This window comes from Oryzias latipes, chromosome 23 (assembly GCF_002234675.1).
Source record: "Oryzias latipes chromosome 23, ASM223467v1".
Taxonomy (NCBI): domain Eukaryota; kingdom Metazoa; phylum Chordata; class Actinopteri; order Beloniformes; family Adrianichthyidae; genus Oryzias; species Oryzias latipes.
Window position 1 is genome coordinate 8,776,836 of NC_019881.2, and position 10,119 is coordinate 8,786,954.

At 39.4% G+C, this 10,119-nt stretch overlaps 1 long non-coding RNA gene across 2 annotated transcripts; it reads right to left on the reverse strand.

The window, feature by feature from the left end:
• Positions 1-3,238: 3,238 nt before the first annotated feature.
• Positions 3,239-7,850, reverse strand: LOC111946963. 2 transcript variants are annotated; one of them, XR_002872826.1, is made up of 6 exons: positions 7,405-7,848; positions 5,554-5,782; positions 5,263-5,422; positions 4,968-5,178; positions 4,714-4,870; positions 3,239-3,679 (listed from the first exon to the last, which is right to left on the reverse strand). It is a non-coding gene; the product is annotated as an uncharacterized LOC111946963 (long non-coding RNA). The 2 variants fall into 2 exon arrangements; XR_002872825.1 differs by having other exon boundaries at positions 4,968-5,422; positions 7,405-7,850.
• Positions 7,851-10,119: the final 2,269 nt, after the last annotated feature.

Sequence of the window (10,119 nt, forward strand, 5' to 3'; positions counted from 1 at the left end):
TGGGGTGGGGGGTGGGGCTTGCCTTACCAAGAAAATATTTCCTTTTTAAATACATTTAATATTAATAAAAAATTAAGACTCTAATGTTTTGTAATCTTTCTACACATCACAAATTAATCTTAGAGGTGTCCTTGAGAAACTTTGGAAATAAGACTTGATGTTACCTGAGGTTCAGGTCAGTGCCTCGGTTCAGGGAGGTAAAAGGTGCAGCCTAACAGTAACTGAGTGTGGGTTTAGGTACATTCCACATCTCTTGTGGTTAAAGTTGGCTGTAATGTTCATAGATGTTCCCTCCAGCTATGACCTTTCTTGAACTATTGCAATTTTAACATTATTGATAGAAGCAATAAATGGAGGTTTTATCTGTGATGCCATGGCACACCCACACACCATTTTTTCTAACAGGGTCAATTTGGACCTTTCTAGGTCTCTATTCAGTGCTAAAATTCTTTCTACAGTTTTCTGACTGAGTATACTACCTCAGCAACCATGAACCTAAATCCCCACACTTCAATACTACTATGATGCATAAGTCATCTAGACAGGTAAATGACGTGGAATGACAGCCTTGCTATTCACTTATGAATCTCCTCTGCAAAAGCCTGAAGTGTTGCAGAAAACAATTGATGTTTCCTCCATGAAATAACTTAGCAGGTTTTGCAAATATTCATGTGGGCTGACAGTCAAAGTCAATCTGGCAGTGGAAAACTAAATCTGAAGGTACAACAAGTCATAAAAAATAGCTGTATGGCTCAGTTGGTTAAGTGAAACCAGGGTACAATTCCCAGGGTGCCCAATGACCTTGGCCAAGACCCTTCATGCTACCCAGGGGCCAAAATGACCTTCATGCTACTGCTTATATGTAGTCACAAGGGGGCCTAAGTCCCTGGGTCCCCCTATGCCAGCATGGATAAAATCCAGGGCTCTGTGAAACCATCTGTGGGAATCAGTGAAAGTAAAATCAGTGAAGGTATATGTCAAAAGGTGATCAACACCAAACAGACCAATAAAGCAGATAACACAGAGATCTGACTGTCCTCTAATGTCCTCCCATGAGTCTTTGTTAATTCAAGCTCAAGGTATGTAAAAATCCCTTCACTTTTCAAATACCAGACCCATTAACCCAGGGGGTGTCAAGCTCATTTTGGTTCGGGGGCCACATTCAGCCCGTCCGATCTCAAGTGGGCTGGACCATAACATAAAAGCAAAATAACAGCTTTGTTTTAGTTTTTTTTACTCAATTTGAAAAATGCCTCAACCAACATAGTAGCCTAATCACTTGGGGCCAATGGATCTTGAATAAAATTAATTTCAATTAAAAAAAAGTTGGTCTATTTAATTTTATACAGACTGAATATTTTACATCTGACACTGAAGCAATCCAGAAACTTTTCTATATGTTAAGTCTCTTAGTGGTGCTGAATGTTATATTCTTTGAACACTGCAACCTGTTGATGACATGACAAGCATGGGGGTTTTGCATTCAGCTTAGTGAAAGAAAAAAAAACTGTCCATTTTTCCTGGAAATCTCTTCACTCCACTTCACTTTTTGACAACATTTTGGTCATTAGGGTGTTGCTACTGATCATCCTTATAGCAAGATAACAGCGGTAAGGCTCATAGGGAACCAAAGTGCATCTTAGCCAGACGCAGAGCTGTTAGCTTTCACTTTTGGCACATGCAGAGATATGCTGTTTCACCTGTTTTGCCTTTCCTTTGCTCCCCCTAGTGGCGGAATTGCGCATTTCGGTTATTAAATCATAACTCGCCACAGGAATGGACTATAAACTTGCTTTCTTTTTTAACCATCCTTATGATTTTTACTCTTCATGTGTGGGCCGGACTTAACCACCTGGCGGGCCGGATACGCCCCGCGGGCTGTATGTTTGACACCCCTGCATTAACCCCTGTGCATGATCTTTGCAGTTATTCCCTATAGTTGACCCCTTCAGACTTGATGCTGGAGCAGCACAAGTTACTTTGACTTTTTCTGGACAGAACCAGTTCTCATGAGAGCAATTCTGCCTTCTAACATCAGAATCCTCTGAAATAAAAGAAAGACTTAGCCAAACCTGTTTAGTTTTTTTTTTTTTTTTTGACAAGGTGATGATGTTAGATAATGCGGTAAGATAAAAAGTCCAGCCATAGTGAAGTACAGCGATCAGTAAAGTCCAAAACAAGAAGTCAGTAGAGACATCTGTTTGCTGGCCTGGATACTGTGACCCGCCCCACAAACACACACCATAAGGTGTCCTCCATATTTCACAGGATGCTGAGTGTACTTTGGACAGGTGAAGATGGATTGCAGTCTTACAGAGGACAGATGACTCAGCCTGAAGAGGATGCTCAGCGATCCTCAAGTGAAACACCATGCCATCCATCTTTGTTTAGACACTTATCAATCTCATTTGGCACTAGCCCTGAAACAGGGAGGGGGTGGGGTAACAGCTTTAGTCTGAGAGGAGGACACAGCTGCAGGTGTGTGTGCAAACAGCCCATAGCTGCTAATCAAATATCAACTGATATGTAATGTTTCACCTTTTCATATAGTGCCTTCTTATTTCATATATTTTTGTTACAGCCATGTTAGCACCGCACACAACCCATAGGAAAAATCTGTTGCTCATATGTTGCTTGATCTCGTCTCTTGAGATCAGTTTGAGCGTCTCATATTCGTATCATTCTGTGATCATATGCTTCTTAACTCTTGCTCCTAAGGGTCCCTTAGGAGCAAGAGTTAAGCTATAATGAGAAAAGACATCACTGAGACAAATGAGGTTGAGTTGAGATAACGGTTTGAGCAATAATTAAGAAGTGGGAGAGACGAACCTAAGACGTTCATGAGACAAATCTGAGAAGAATGAGTCCTAAAAGAGATCTCATCGTTGTCTGTCTGATGTCTCTTTCATGTCTTAATCATTTCTCTTGAATGTCTAACCAAAGCCGTTAATGAGAATGATATTTGAGATATATTTGAGAAAGAAAAGAGAATTTATTTTTATAGCAATGGTCGCCAATCCTGGTCCTCAAGGGCCACCATCCAGTAGGGTTTAGATGTTTCTTTGCTCCCCAGATGTGAATCAACAGGTGATTAACCACCTCCTGCAGAACTTGAGGAGGCAATTCAACCACTGCAGCAGATCTGTTGGAGCAGGAAAACAGCTAAAACATCCAGAACAGTGACCTTCAAGGACCAGGATGGGAGACCACTGATATACAGTAACAGTAAAAACAATACTAGAAATGTAAATGCTTTACACTTTATTTGGGCAGCACCATCATCAGTACAGCATTTGAATTGTGGTAGCAGTATTAGACACTTTTTAAAATATTAAATGCATTAAGTACATGAACCGTGGCGTACTCAATCTGGTTGACATGCTGGTCATGAATACTTCCAGATTTTAAACAACACACTGAAAAAAAACAACATTATAAAAACATAAACATAAAAACATTCTCTGAAACTTGCAGACTATCAAATCCATGAACCAATTTGAGAACAAAATTAAGATTAAAAATAAGAAAAAAGATGGAAGAGAAACCAGTCCGCATACTGTAGATCATAGCAGTGGCCTTAGAACCTGCTCTGCCCTACATTTGCTGACAAAGGCTTTCTTGAGCTTGGCCTCTTCAATTTGTTCCCAACCAGGTAGAGTGGCACATCTTAGGACATCAGCTGTAAGACAAGAACATTAAAATCTGGCATCAGTAAATTGATAATAGACCGCACATAACAAACAAAGATAACACTTCAAGCTAGAAGCAAACTGTAGTTTTATAAAAGCAGCTGCATAATGCTACCATAAGATTACGTTTCTGTCATCCCTAAAAGCAGCCACACGTCGCTTGAGAGGACATCTGTTTCAGTTAAAAAAATTTAAATGCAGCATACTATGGGCATTAACTATTTAACAAATAAGGTTCAAATCTGTTTCATTTCATTTTTCATGATACAGTCCAGATCAAACATTTAAGAAATGATCAAAAGTCTCATTTTGCATGGTGGGCTCTTAACAAGGGAAAAATAATACCCATGTCTTAATTGGGACGCTGAGGGCTGACCGTGTCAGACAGCAAACTGTGGAATAAGATATTTCAACGAATATATATTATGCTATGATTAAGAATTTTGTGGTCAATATTTTTTGGATTGTTCAGAATATTTCCATTAGTTTTTTAAATGAGAGCACTTTGGCTTAGGTCTTTGTTCTGTTTGAGACTGAAGAATTATCCCTTAGTGGTACAAAAGTAAAGATTGGAAAAAAGTCTGTTATACTTAGAAAACTTCATAAAGCCACCCTTTAAATTGTATTTTATTTCTTTTAATGTGACACAATCTTGCTATTTAAATCAAATTACCCCAAAATAAGGATTTTCAAAGCTAAATTTTAGGTTAGCCAGGGCTGCTCATTCCTGGTCCTTGGGATCCATCACCCTGACTGTTTTCCAGATCTCCAAGCCCTGCTAGCTGTTGATCAGCTCAACCAGACGTCTCCACATTCTGACTGAATGAACACACCTGGTCCAGGTAATCAGCAGCAAGCAATTCAGTGAGAGTTGGAAAACAAGCAGGCTGGTAGATCTCAAGGACCAGGGATGAGCAGCCCTGAGTTAGATTAATAAAAGATTAATTAGAATAATTAACTGCAGGTCATGATTAACTAACCACACCCAAAAATGAATCGCATGACAGCACTCATAAATATGTACCTTTGCAGAAACTCCAGGGTTGAAGCCAGCTCAGTTGGATAATGACTGTTAAAGCAGAAGTAGCTTCCGAACATCAGTCATAGTGCTGCAATGTTGTTGTGTACGATGGAGCGGTTCCAAATGAGCATGAACCTCCTTGGGGAAAAGCAAGACTGTCCTAAAGACAGAACAATGGATAAAGTAAACATGTCACTCATGTACAGTGTACAAAGACAAAACCTTTAGAATAATTTAACACTGGAAACTTTACTTACCACATACAATAACAGTTGGAGTCAACGGCACCTGCTGCAGCTGGACCTCGTCTGCATCTTCTACAAGAACATGGCATCCTCCTCATTAAAGTAGCAGAGCAGAAGAAAGCGCATCTCTTTAACATCTCATCTCTTCTGAGCAGCCACTCTGCTCTCCCCGCATCATCTGCAGCCTTTTAGAGTTTGGAAAAACGTCTTGCTTTCATCATTTCTGCAAAAAGAGTGCAAACCATTTCCTTCCTTAGTCTTGGGCCAGGTCTCTTTCCCCTCTGCACAAATTCCTCAGAAAACTTACTCCATAGAATTTCAAAGCTGTCCTCCCAGTCAATGTACGTACAGTCCTTGGCTTCTGGAAGATGTGGATGACAAACTTCTCGGTGACTATAACAAAAGTGATGATGATTGTGTTGGTGAGGTCTCAACAGATGACGATGTGCTGTTCTCTGGCGTTTGGTCTGCAACAAAAAACAAACAAACAAACAGTATAAGTGTATTAAGTTTATACTGTACTGTCAGTGTGTTACCATTCATATTCATATCCACTTCCGTGCATTACAAAAACTCATTTGTAATGTTTGACACTCACATTTCAATTTCCAGAAAGCAAGACGTTTCCGGGCTTGAACAGGTCTCAAAGCTGGCAGCAAGTCAGCCTCTTCTATGAATCGTAGATCCTCATACAACTCCATTTATTCCAATGGACTGCAAGTGTTCTTCCAGGATGTCTTTTGTGGCTCTGGTAGGACCTCCGTAATGGCAGTGTGGAGGAACATGGGTTCTGATTCACTCATTTTCACGTGTAGAATTTAGATCACCTTGAATCAGAGAGGGGGAAAAAAAACATCACGTACACACATTTTATACAGCACATAGTAAGATCTGGAAAGGTTTTTAAATATGATTTATGATTCACTAAAATCCTCGTACATATCAGTGTTGACATTTGTTGTCTTAGCTACATCTGTGCTCTCTAAACATCTCCACCACTGACAGAGGGCTGAGAACATGTTTCCCTAATATGCATACTTACATTTTCAGATTATGCTTTCTAGACCAGTGTTTTTCAACCTTTTCTGAGCCACGGCACACTTTAACCTTAAAAGAAATCCCGCGGCACACCAGCATCCAAAAATGAAAAAAAAAAAAAAGGAGAAACTCATAGTCTGTATTGATCTACAGCCCCTCCACAATCTCACATGCATTTTTGAGATAATTGTAGCAGAAAAAGCTGGAAGCTACAGCTGTTTTTTTCTCTAAAAGATGCAATAAAAGTTAAGTTAGAAGATTTAAAAACAGTTTGATGTGTGTTCGTTGGTTTCAAGACGTTTAACAACAGATCTCCGTATGCGCTGTCACTCACAACCCAATGCATCATGGGAGATGTAGTGCATAAAACGGCCGGAGATTGCTTTACGGAGCTTCATTGTTTTGTTCTCTTGTTCCACGGTCTGATACCGGATTCTGTGGAAAGGTACACCGCTAAAGACGAGCTTTAGCTGCTATTTTTTTTTTAGAACTGAGCGACTTTACGAGCTAATTCGGGACAAGGAAGTGAAGACTTTAACCACTTCTGATTGGTCAGACTGATGACATGTGATTAAGCCTTCAAGAATGATTGGTGGAGACAGTTAAAGGGACGGGACGTTTCCAAAATACAGCCGATGGTGCAGCTGAATCGCGGTACCTTATCAAAATGTCTTTAATAAAATAAAATAAACGCAAAGAAAAAGTATTTTATGATCTTTTATATTCCTAACTCCTCAGTGTTTTATCAGGGCCTGTTTGGATGAACAGCTGAAATCATGGAGATGGAAAATGTTTTTAGATCAGTTAATGAGGGCAATTTCCCACGGCACACTTGACCATCTCCCACGGCACACTAGTGTGCCGCGGCACACTAACACTGGTTGAAAAACACTGTTCTAGACATGTGAGCAGTTAATGATGACTTTACTTTAAACACATGTCCATAACCAGTTTCAAAAGATGACATGCCAGGCCAAACGTCTGCAAGATGATCTTTTAAACAAGATAAAAGCTTATACAGCGTAAAAATTGAACATACAGTGAAACTGCACATTTTGAAGTTTGCAATAATGGAAATGGTCTGTGGTGTCGTCACACTGTGAATGGGATGAACCATGCAGACCCTTAACTTAATGAAGAGCAAAATGTCTTCCAACAGTTACTTAGCACTCACGCGTTTGGAAAAATATCGAGGCTCATTCCTCCTGTAAACTCTGCACTGCAAATAACTCTTCAATGTCTCTATTTTTTATTACAAAAAGCACAAGTAAACCTTTGTAAAATGTAATAATTACTTATACAGCCAAAGCCACCGCGAGTAGCCCAGACGTCTGCATTTGGCGGAGCTAGCTTAAAACACCTTTAGCATTCAACTGAGTTCAGAGTTGGAGGAAAGAAATCGCAAACTTACCGTGCAAACTTCAAAGATTTTACTTGAATCTTTTCCAGACAAGCAAAAAAATGTTGGAGATTCATCCCACGGATTGTTAAAACGCAGAAAAAATACGACAAACGGTCGTCAAAAGTCTCTCGTTCTCTGCACTTCTCCCGCTTGCAGATTCCGGCCCGTTGGTGACGTCAACCACAGAGTTTTCCCTCCCACTGTGATCAACCAATCAGAAATCTGTGTCAAGTGAGGCTGTGATACAGTTTAAAATTCAAATCGGGTTACTCCAGGCTTCTGTTTGTTCAATATGATGCAGACTAAGATCAAGAAAAAAGAAAATATTTTCAGCTTGTAAGGCTGCATGAAGGGGGATTTTTAAAGACAAAGATAAAGTAACTCAAACTGAACCCCATAAATCTGTACCGTCCTAAAGTTGATTTATTTATTTGATTATTTTTATTTGTGTATTTTATTTGTTTCAAATGTAAGATCTATTTTTTGTTCACTTTAAGGTGATCCAAATATGATCCCAAATGTCCTTTATTTAGTTCAGACATCAATGTGTTAAATGTTTTATACCCACCAATATATAAGTGTGTGTATATGCACTTATGCGTGTATGCATGTGTGCCAGTGCATGCGTGTGTTTGTGTTTAACTAAACCTAGCACCATTAACCCAACATACATTCTTGTTCATTTATGTTTATCTAAGCAGTCAAAAAAAAGTTTATTAAATCGACACTGCAACGTTGTCTTGAAATTTCATGTTTTTTAAAAAGTTTCAAAAATATGTCTTTTGAGGACATGACCGTCTTAATGATTTAACTTTTTTTTCTTGAAATTGTAATTAAGTTATATAAATATGTAAGCAATAAACAACTTTTTTAAGTTGAACATAAATAAAATAAAAAATATTATTTTCTCGAGATGAACTGTAATGGTGTCATCATAAGACTCATTTTAGGGCTTGTACTACTCTCATTTTTCTTTTTGCTGAGACAATAAAAAAATAGGCTAAAACAAGATCTAAATTATTGAGCAACGAGAGACAGAACCATTTATGTCTTTCACTGAGACGTAACTGAGATAGGGATTTGAAGTAAGGATATCAAATTGAGACATACTTGAGCGCAACATAATATGGCTCATTTTTCTCTCAATTGAGATCTGGAGAAGAGACAGTTGTGAGAGAATTTTGAGATCTCAAACAGTGCTCACTGTGAGACTTATTTCTCAGGAGAAATGTTTGAGAAGAATGAGAAAAGCAGTTTAGTCTCAAACAGTTCTCATTTATGTCTAGGAGACGTAAATGTGACAGAAACGAGATCTCATCTTCAGTTTTGCTTTGCTATGGGAAGACAAACAGGTCTGTCCTTCATATTTGTGAACAGATAATCTGCCTTCCACCGTCTTGAAAAACTCCTGTTGTTCATCTTTCGTTTGGCTATTTTTGTGGAGGGTGAAATGAATTTGTCTGATGTGACTGGAGCATGGCTGTCACTTACTGTCAACAGAAAAAAATGAGCACTTGCTGGTTTCGACTGCGCGCCAACATACTAGCAGAGCATTGTGGGATTTATAGTATTATACTGTATACACCGCGGGCCAGCTCTAATGCACATTTGATATGATCTCACGGGCCAATTATAATGACATTGCGGGCCAAATTTGGCCCGCGGGGCTGAGTTCTAGAAGAAATAGTTTCCTCCATCAACGCCCTCAACCCCTGCAAAACACGACGCAGCAACAAACTCTGTTTTCAAAGTGCACAAGCGTTTCAAATCCAGAGTCACACAGGCGGAACCATAGGGGATGCATTCTTACTACAACAAGACTTTTCCCCATACCTCTGCTCCTAGTGAACACCAACAGTCTAACTTTGAAGCTACCAACAATAGGAATCTGAAAACACAAACATACCTCAACGCCCCAGGCATATGCTGAAGAAAATGCTTCTAATAACAACCAGGTCAGGCTTAGGATGTTATGGACTTATTTAAAACATGATTAGATCAATAGCAGCCCTGGAAGCAAGACAGTCGTTCTTGGTGCGTGATCTTATGACTTTCATCAGTTGACAATGTATACAGACTGTGAAACATCCAATGTTTTCTCTGTTTTGCTAACTTTTATGTATCTATTTTTTATTAACTTGTCGTGTCCAACAGCTGATCAGAACTGAAGGCATCTTGGGTTGGACAGATTTTACTGTTACAACAGGGGGTTAAAAATCTTTTGATGTCAGGTTTTGAATAAGCTGGACCCAAAAAGCAGACATGGATTTGGTGAGAAGTTGTGCAGTTTATTGAACATATAAATAGAGGGCTGGGTGGCAATGCTCGTGGATGGCTGATCAGGTGAAGCAGCAACTGGCAGGTGGGTAGTCAGTCCAGAGTAGTTTTTCCTGGGGGAGGTTGATGGCATAGAGGGGATCAATCCAGAAGGTGGCTGGGCTTGGCTTAATGTGGTGTGGCTTGGCTTGGCTTCATCAAGGCAACAGCAGAGATTGATGTATTCTTCCATAGAGAAGCAAACAAACTCACAATGACTGAAGGGCATGGATGAACAGATAATGGTTTGTCTGATTCAATGCAGAACAGGTGCTAATGACCCAGCCCTCAGACAGGTATGCGAGGGCGGCCCAAAATCTGACATTCTGACACAAAAGGTGTATATTTGTATAAACCTCTTTTGTAACGTAGGCCAAAATGTATTTATATTAATTATATTTGTAACCA